We start from the raw sequence: 11,089 nt of genomic DNA on the forward strand, positions 1-11,089 counted from the left end.
GAGGGATAAAAAAATTTACGGAACCTAATTCAATAAAACTTTTCACTATCAAAATAATGAGTATACAATCAATCTTTCTAATAATACTAGAACATCTCAACAATCAACAAAATACTTAATCAAAATTAATGGAAATAACATAAACTCTTCACAAAAATGAATATTTCAAATCAGACAAAAAAAAAAGACAATACAATTAACATAGTATATTCTAATATTCATGGAACAACATACTAAAATTTTATAAAAAATAGAAAAAATTTACCAATTTAATATGTACAACATTGGACTGCCCTTTTCTTTTTTTCTTCTTCTCTTCTCGATGCCAAAACCCTCTTGTAGAAAAATAACACAAGCTTCTCTTGATTGATGCCTAACTCTTGTAGAAATTTTTGCATCCACAAGAGTTCTTTAGAAACTTCAATAACAGTAGTGTATTCTACTTCTGTAGTAGACAAAGTAACACATTTCTGAAGTCGTGATTTCCACGACACGGCTTCCCCTGCAAAAGTCATCATATAACAAGAAGTAGACTTCCTTAAATCAAGATCCGCAGCCATATCCGCATTTGTGTAACCATCCAACACAGGTTGGCCACTTCCAAAGCATAAACAAACTCTGAAAAGTACCATTAAGATATCTGAAAATCCACTTTACTACTTGCCAGTGTTTCTTGCCAGGATTAGAGAGAAATCAACTAAAAATTTCAACAACATGAGCAATATCCGACCTAGTGCAAACCATAGCATACATCAAACTACCAACCGCAGATGCATATGGAATCTTCTTCATTTTTATTTTTTCTCTCACTTGTAGAATATTGCTGTGAACTCAACTTGAAATGACTAGCAAGTGGAGTACTAACATGTTTGGAATTACTCATGATAAACCTCTCTAAAACCTTCTCAATATACTTCTGTTACGACAACCATAATTTTCCATTCTTCCTGTTAAGAGTGATACTCTTACCAAGGATTTTCTTTGCAAGATCCAAATCCTTCATAGGAAAGGATATGTTCAAGTCTTTCTTAAGACTTTCAATCTTCTTAGTGTATGATCAACAATCAACATATCATCATCATAAAGCAAGAGAATTATAAAATCACCATCAGAGAATTTCTTAATATACACACAATGATCAGAAGAAGTCTTACTATACCTATGACCTTCCATAAAGAAATCAAATTTCGTGTACCACTCACTTGGTGCTTGTTTCAACCCATATAAGCTCTTCTTTAACTTGTATACAAGATTTCCCTTTCCTTTAACCTCGAAACCCTCTGGTTGCTCGATATGAATTTCTTTATCTATGTCACTATGAAAGAATGTAGTTTTCACATCAAGTTGCTTAACCTCTAATAATTCAAGGTAGCCGCTAATCGAAGTACAACTCGAATAGAGGATATCTTCACAATTGGAGAGAAAATTTCTTTAAAATCAATACCTTTCTTTTGCTTAAAACCTTTCACAACCAACCAAACTTTGTACTTTGACTGTGAAACATTTTCATCTGCTTTCAATTTGAACACCCATGCTCTCTTACCATTCAATAACTTCGCCAATTCAAATGTATGATTCTCATGCAATGATTTCATTTCTTTTTGCATGGCCTTCAACCAATCTATTTTATGCTCATCAAACATAGCTTCCTGGTAGTTTTCTGGTTCTCCATTCTCGGTATTCATCATATACTCATGAGGGGAGTATCTCTGAGAAGGATGACGCTCTCTAGTAGATCTTCTCAATTCAGGTTTAACTGGTGGTTCAAGTAAAACTTTAACATCTGGTGACATTTTTGTATCTGACACCTCAGGTTGAGGTATACATTTATCATGCAAATCATCACCATTATTATCAATTTGTACATCTTCTCTATCAACAGGAGATCTAGTTAAAGGACCAGATTTATCATTAGCAGAACGTCTAATAGTTATTGTTTGCTTATCCATCTTTTCAAGATCTTCAATAGTTTAGTCTTAAAAAAATTACATCTCGACTTCTAATTATTTTCTTGCTCATATGATCTCATAATCTATAACCAAATCTTTGTGACCGTAATCCATAAAAATACATTGCTTTAAAATTAATATTTTATTTTTATTTTGTATTAAAATTAATATTAATCAATTCTTTGAATTATTTTTTTTATTAAAAATATTGATATATTCGGTATATATTATCAACACAGAGCAGCAAAGACGTGTATGCATGGTACATGCGATCATCAACAAGGTTGCATTGAAAAAAAAAAGAAAAAAACAAAATTTTTAGAACATCAAATTTTAGTATTTTTTTATCATAATTTGATTGATATAAATATTAAATTTTTTGGTCAAATAAATAAATTTATTTATTCATATATACAAATTTTAAAAAATATTGATACAAATTATATTAATTTATGAGTATAAAATTTTAGTAAATAAAAAAATAAATTATATATTATTATATACAAAATATTTATAAATATGAATATAAATTATTATTAAAAAATATAATAATATTTTTTAGCCATGTAATATTATTAAAAAAAAGATAATTTGTTTTAGAAAAAAAAATTAAAAATAGAAGCGAAAATAAAAAATGAAATAGTGTAGGCAGGTGTTACTTTAGCTTCCACCGCCACTAAATATTGTGGCTCGCAAAATCCTGTGTTGAGAATTCTGTCGAAGAAAGCACCAACACAGAGATAAAAAAGTTAAGCAATTTATTATTCGAGGACAACCTTTATTTAATATTTTATATTAATAATTTAAATTTAGAATTTAAAATTTAAATTTTTTTTATTTTTATTTTTATTAATAAATTAATTTTAAAAAATATTATATATATATATATATTTTTTTTTTAAAACGTATTAGTATTTGTTATTATTAAAGGTTATAATTAAAAAATAATAGAAATTTGGAAAGTGATTATATACATAGAGAGAGAGAGAAACTGATAATTATAATTTATTTCAATAAATTATTTTTTTTGCCTGTTAGATTAATAAAAAATATTATGAAACAAGACTTCTACTTTGACAAAATTAATTATGCACATATAAATATGATTAAAAATTAAAATTCATGAATTGAGAATGTTGAGTTTAAGAAAATAATAACAATTAGATAATGATTAAATATTATAATAAAATGTCAAAAGTTTAAAATATGTGAATAATGTATTTGTCTAAGTGTCCAGGTTAAAATTAAAAGAAACTAACTAATGATAATTCAGGTCCATGATAAAAGCGTTTAGCTCATTCACTCACTAATGGTCCAAGAGATGGTTACATATTAATATCCAAAATGAATGAAGAAAAGCAATTTCACTTCTATCTAAACCAAAGCTAGTGACCGAATTTATTTTTTCTCTTTTCTCTTTTCAATCCACGTAATTACTTTTAAGAAAACAAGAAAAGGAAAGTTCTGATTAGGGCTCAAATAAAAAAGAGAAAAGGATTACCAAAATTAAGAAACAAAAGAAAAAAAAGAAGAAAGTAAGAGGCTAAGGCAAAAAGCAAAGATCAAATCAAGAAGTTGAATCAGAAAAATTATTTTTATCTTTGTGCTTCATTGTTGCTTGTTCAAAATGCTTTCCTCCTTCATACACCAAACAGGATATTCGGAAAAAAAAAATAGAGGTTAAGAAACTTTGCTACAGATCAAGAGTCAAGAATTAAACTTGGAGCCAAAATATTGATGAGTGGCTTAGATCCTTGAAGAAATTTGAAAAGGAAGAAAGAAAAGTAGTTAGGTAAAAATGCATGTAAACTTTATTCACTGCTACTGTTTTATCTCTCTTTTGCACCGCTACTGCTGTATTTGAGAAAGAAGAAGTCAACTGTTCAAGTCAAGTTTCAAGCTTTGGAAGTTTTACTCCTCTATTAAAGGGGTAAACAGCCAAAGATTAATTCAAGGAGTGAGTACACAAGTTTAGATCTTCATACCTTACAATCTAATCCTTCTTCTCCTTCAAAGTTTTACATTGAATTTTCTATTTTTCAGTGTTCATTTTTCTTTGTTTCTTTTCAATGGAAAAAAAAGGATTCAGTGAGAAATCAGTAAAAGCTATTGAGAGAAAAGGCAAAGAGAATTATAAGAAAAGCCAAAAAATTATGTCAAAACTCTTTTGTATATTTTTCTGTTTTGTACACATGATCCTGAGTAGATTCCTTTACTATGTTGGGTGAGCACTTATTGGTTGCAAGTTTAGGGAGTGAACCTAGCCAAATCTAGCTTGGGTAGAAGCTAAAATTGTCCCATATAGGATTGGGTTGAATTCTAAGAAAATTGGTGTTTGTAATCTTTGTAAAAAATAGTGAAAATTTTTCGTTGTTATGGAGAAGACTGGATGTAGGTCACATTGCACAAGGTGGTTGAACTAGGATACATGGCTGTGTGATTTTTCTCTTCTCTACTCTTCTTCTGATTCACTTCGTTAAGAGACAAATTAAAAGTATCTCCTACATTGTATATTTTTCAGAATTCACAGTTATCTAAAAGTAAAAAATTGCTCTGTTTCTAAACGCATCGTGAAGAGACAAAATAAAATTGTCTCCTGAATCTCAACTTAACAAATGCATAAGCAACTAAGTTCCTTTTTCAGTCAGAAGCAAAAGCAAAAAGAGGTTCAAAAAAGAGGCCATAGATTCAACCCCCTTTCTCTAGGCCATTCACAAACCTTCAATTGGTATAAAAGCTTGAAAAAAAATCCGAATGACCAACAACATGGGTTCTAATGTCGTGGCTTACACACTCACTGAAGATCAGTCCAACAACAGACCTCTCTTCTACACTGCAAAAATACAACTACTGAATGGAAAGAATGCGAATATTTGTCTAATCTTCTGATTACAATATCTGAAAGATAATCATGAATGGTCCACAAGTTCCAACTGAAAAAGAAATTGTGACACCCAAAGAAGAAGTTGAATAAAATGATGAAGACAAAAAAGGTAGAGCTGAATGCTAAAACAATCAACATGATACATTGCTCAATTAGTTTTGAGGAGTATCGAAAGGTGTTAAGGTGCTAAACAGCAAAAGAGATTTGGGATAAACTCCAAGTCACTCATGAGGGCAACGAACAAGTGAAGAAAACAAGAATTGACATATTGAAAAAATGAGATATTTGCTATGAAAGAAGGAGAAATCACTGATGAAATGTTCAAGAGATTCTCGGTCATCATCAATAGCTTGGATGTTATAAGGATGACTCACACCGTACAAGTGCTAGTAAGAAAAAAAATTGAGAAGCCTTGTCAAAGAGTGAAAAACTAAAGCTACAGTCATTGCTGAGAGTGATAATGTGAAAAAAATATTTTATGATGAGCTAAGAGAAAACTCCTTGCCTATGAAATCACTCACATGAACCGTGACCTGAAAAAGAAAGGAATGGCTTTGAAATCTTCTGTTGAGTCATTGGAAGATTATTCTAATGATGATTTATCAGATGGAAAAATTATTTTTTTGCTAGGAGGCTAAGACTCATGAGGAGCAAAGAAAAGAGCAAAAGATCAAGTTTGAAAGGATCAAAAGAAAGACCTTAGCAAGATAATCTGTCATCACTACAAGGAGGCTGACCACTTCAAGTACGACTTTTCCAAGTTCAAAAAAGAAGACAAAACAAGGAAGGACAAGAAAAAGGTTCTGATAGCATCTTAGGAAGACTTAGAAAATGATTCAGAAGAAGAAGAATATTCCGAACATGAAGCTAATGCTTGCTTCATGGCTGATCAAGATCAAGCGGAAGAAATTTGTCTTGCATCCAAGAAGAAGAAAGACATGTGGTACTTAGATAGTGGACGCTCAAGATATATGACCGAAAAGTATATTTCTTTCATCAAATTTAACAAGTATGATGGAGGTTTTGTAACTTTTGGTGATGATGAAAAAGAAAAAATTATAGTCGTAGGTAAAATTGGTAAAAAATTTTCTGCATTCATTGATGATGTATTCTTGGTTGATGGTTTTAAGCACAACCTTTTAGGCATTAATTGACTTTGTGATTTGGAATATTGGGTTACTTTTAAAAAGTTAAAATGCTTAGTTGTTGATGAAAAATCTGGTAATCTTTTGTTTATTGCAAGAAAGTCTAATAATGTGTATGGTCTTACATTGGAGGAGCTAAAAGAACAAAACGTAGCATGCTTTACTTCCATGGATTTTGGTTATAGCATAAAAGATTGGGACATGCTAATATGTTTCAGATTTCAAAACTTGTCAAAAAAGACTTAGTTAGAGGTCTTCCTAAAATTTCTTTCGACAAAAATATCACTTGTGATATTGTCAAATGAGAAAACAAACTAAAAGCTCTTTTAAACCCAAGGAAGATGTTTCAACTAAGAGACTATTGAAATTGCTATATATTGATCTTTTTGGTCCTACTAAAACTTAAAGCCTAGGAGGTAAATATTATGGCTTAGTTGTGGTTGATGATTACAATAGATTTGGTTGGATTCTATTCTTAACTCACGAGAATGATGCATTTTTCAGCCTTTAATATTTTATGTAAAACGATTCAAAATGAAAAAGATTTGAAAATTGTTTCCATAAGAAGTGACCACAGAAAAAAATTTGAAAACCAAGATTTTGAATCATTTTGTGATGAATTTGGTATATCACATAATTTCTCTTGTCCTAGAACACCTCAATAAAATAGGGTTGTTGAAAAGAGAAATAGAAGCCTTTAGAAAATTGCTCGAGCCATGTTATGTGAAAGTGATATACCTAAATTTCTTTGGGCTGAAACTATGAATATAGCTTGTTATATTTTAAATCGATCCATCATTCGAAAGTTTTTAAAGGAAACCCTCCTATGAGCTATGGAAAGGAACTCCTCCAAATTTCAAGTACTTTCATATTTTTGGATGTAAATATTTTGTTTTGAATACAAAAGATAATTTAAAAAAAATTATTTCAAAATCATATGAATGTATATTTGTAGGTTACTCAACTACTAACAAAACCTATAGAGTATACATTAAAGAACATAGGATCATTGAAGAGACCATACATGTTATTTTTTATGAATTTAACTCAATTTCAAGTGTTGTAGAAGATAATGATGCACAAAATCAAGTTGAGCAGAACCTGAGTGAAACCCAAGTTCAAGACAAATAAGAATCCTGGCAAAAAGTCTCTTACTCTAATTCTGTAGAACAAATTGCAGGAGACAAATCTATTTTGTCTCCTATCACAGCAAAAAATTCTATAAATCTCAACAGTCTTGAACCAAATCAGACCAGATCTGTTCTAGCATCACCCAAACTCAGAGAATAGAAATTTTTGAAGAACTATTCACAAGAATTTATAATAGGAGATCCATCACAAAGAATTACCACAAGATCATCAACTAGAAAAAGTATGAAACAAAACGATCTTACTCTCATCTTAAATAGAACCTCAAAATGTGAAAAAAATTTTTGATAACCCATCATGGGTTAAAACAATAGAAGAGGAACTACTCCAATTTGAGAAAAATAAAGTTTGGACTTTGGTGTTAAGCTCATCAAATAGAAAGAAGACGACGGAAACCAAATGGATCTTTCAGAACAAATTGCATGAGGATGGTAGTATTGTAAGAAACAAGGCAAGACTAGTGGCTCAAGAATATGATCAAGAAGAGAGAATTGACTTCGATTAGTCATTTGCTCTGGTTGCAAGAATGAAAGCATTGAGATTGTTGCTAGCTTATACTGTACATAAAGGGTTCAAACTTTTTCAAATGGATGTTAAGTGTACTCTTTTAAATGGTATTATTGATAGAGAGGTATACATGGCATAACCTCCTGATTTTGAAAATAAAGATTTTTTAAACCATGTTTTTAAACTTTCAAAAGCATTTTATGGTTTGAGACAAGTTCCTAGAGTTTGGTATGAAAGATTTAACTCTTTCTTATTGAAAAATAATTTTTAAAGAGGTATTACGGATACAACTCTTTTTATTAAAGAATCTAATCATAATTTCAATCTTGTTCAAGTTTATGTGGATGATATTGTGTTTGGCTCGGCTAATGGAGTCTTGTGTGCTAATTTTAGAAACTTAATGACTAGTGAATTTGATATGAGTATGATGGGAGAACTCACATTCTTCCTAAAACTTCAAATCAAACAAACTCCTACTGATATTTTTGTGCACCAAGGTAAATATGTCAAAAAATTAGTAATAAAATTTGGTTTAAATAATTCCAAACCAATGACTACACCAATGCATCCAAATTCTAAACTTGAAAAGGATGAAAATGGTAAAGATGTGGATGAAATAAGGTATATAGAAATGATGATTCACTTATATATCTATCCTCCTCTAGTCTGAACATAGTTCTTAGTGTTGGAATTTGTTCTAGATTCCAATCACACCCAAAAGAATTCTATCTTTTAGCTGTTAAGAGAATCATTAGATATATAAATGTCACTTCTAATTTTGATATTTGGTATTTTAAATCTAATGAATTTTGTATAGTGGAATATTGCGATGCAGATTTTGTCAGTGACCAAATTGATAGAAAGAGTACTTCAGAAATTTGTTGCTTTCTTGGACAGTCACTAAATGTGTGGTCCAACAAGAAACAAGCTACTATTGTATTGTTCATAGCCGAGACTGAATACATAGCCGCATCCTTTTGCTGTTCTCAATTATTGTGGCTTAAAACCCAGCTTGCAGATTACAAATTGCAAGTCAATATTATTCTCTTAATGTGTGATAACATGAGTGTAATAAATATTTCTAAAAATTCTGTTTTCACTCTAGAACCAAGCACATTGAAATTAGATTTTACTCTATTAGAGAATATGTGCAAAAGGGAACCATTGACATTTAACTTGTAAAATCTGAAAATCAAATAAGAAGAGATTTATATACAACTTTAGAAGTACATCGACCTAGGACGATTTATGTGCATTTGTTCAAGGAGTTTCATGCATAAATCGTCCTAGAATAGCAAGTTTTATGCATTATCTAACACATACCACCTTGGGATAATTTATATATTATATAGTTTAAAAAATTCACGTTTTGAAATTCTATTAGAAAATTTAGGTAAATTTGATCTCCTATTATTTTATTTAGATAAAAAAGTCTGAATTTTATGGTGCTTTTTGAATAATTTGAGTGTGCTAAATATGATTTTAATGTATAAATATAATTTTTAGAGTAAAGTATCATTTTTGTTCCCAACTTTTGGGGTAAGTCCCAAAGTTGTCTCTAACATTTTAATCGTCCTATTTAAGTCCCTAACGTTTCAAAACTAACTCAATGTTGTCCTGCTCTTAGGGATCCATTAACAGAATTGACGGCAGGACAAAATTGAGACGATTTTGAAATGTTAGGGACTTAAATAGGATGAAAACGTTGGGGACAAAAATGATACATAGAAATAAATTTTAATTTTATCCTTCAATAATATCAATTTTTTTACTATACATAATATTCAATTATTTTTTAATCACATCTAAGTAAATTACATTTAATCATATTACTTTTATTTTAAAAAAATTAATTTTTTTATAATTTTACTCTTAATGATTTTTAGTCATCATACAATATTTGTAGAATGATTAGTATATAAACTAGCAGGAAAAAATAATATATATACAATAAAATATAAATTATACCTTTTGTCTCTAATGTATCAAAATTCTTTAAAATTATAAAAAAAATAAATTTATTTAAAATGAAAGTAATGTGATTAAGTGTAATTTATTTAGATATAATTAAAAAATAATTGAATACTATGTACAGTAAAAAATTAATATTATTGAAAGATAAAATTAAATTAAAATTTATTTTTATGTATTGTTTTTGTCCCTAATGTTTTCGTCCTATTTAAATCCATAACGTTTCAAAATCGTCTCAATTTTGTCCCGCCGCCAATTCTGTTAACGGATCCCTAACGACAGGACAACATTGAGTCAATTTTCAAACGTTAGAGACTTAAATAGGACGATTAAAATGTTAGTGATAACTTTGAAACTTACCCCAAATGTTAGGGACAAAAACGATACTTTACTCTAATTTTTTATGAATTACTAGCAACTCCATTGAATTTGACATGCCATTCTCAATTGCTTATTATTTTAAAATAGAAACTGATTTTTTTGTTTTTGTTTATTTTGTCTCTTCATATTTAAATGTTCTATTGGGTGCATGTTATTACTTATACTGAGATGAAAATTTTCAGTCAAGAATGCCAAATTATCAACACAAAAAGAGATAAAACATATATATTAGTTATTTGATGGAGTTTGGTTGGTTGAGTCTTGGGAGAGTGTGGTTCTACTAAAAATTTGGTAGTTATTTATTGGAAGGGTTATGCTAGGTAACCAATTACTTTCTTAAACAACATGAACAACGGGTTCTAGAAGGTCCAATTCAAGTAAAACACACTACATTCTAAATTAATCACCTAAATCTTAATATTAGAATAACCATCCGCACACCTAGTGAATTGAACATCTGATATATCCATTTTTCACATTGTTTAATATTTTCATTGTCTATCTATATTTTTTCTTACTAGAATAGTAATTAACTCCTTATTTTTCACAGGTGAAAATAATATTTTGAACAAGGAAGCATCAATAACAAAATCTACAGATGCTTAGGTCAGATAATTGTTCTAACAGCATGAGTATAACTGGATAAAATTGCAAAAAAAAAATTATTCTCTAGACATTTTTAATTTGCTTAACTTGTCAACAAATGCACAGAAATGCGATTCTTTTCATTTTATGGGTAAGCATTTTATATTTGTTCTTGAAATTGTAATTTTATTATTTCTTTTTCTGCTCATTAGAAGTGATTTTTATGACCTTTTAAACTGTTACCTTTGGTAGCATATATTGATTAGTTAAGTAGTTTATAATTTTTTTGTTCTTAAATTATTCTTAAGGCCTGGATCATTAAAAATTAATGCACGATTATAGACTTGTAATTAACTCCTTTGACATCAAAGTATTAATAGAATCTATCATTTGTTAATTTGTTAGGAAAATAGAAGAAAATTTTGTTGTGAGATTTTCTAGCATATAGCTCACTATCCACTATTTCATAGTTGAATTCTCATTTTTTTTTTGTTTTTTACTCATAGAAATAATTTTAT

The sequence above is a fragment of the Arachis stenosperma genome, chromosome 8, assembly GCF_014773155.1.
Source record: "Arachis stenosperma cultivar V10309 chromosome 8, arast.V10309.gnm1.PFL2, whole genome shotgun sequence".
NCBI lineage: Eukaryota > Viridiplantae > Streptophyta > Magnoliopsida > Fabales > Fabaceae > Arachis > Arachis stenosperma.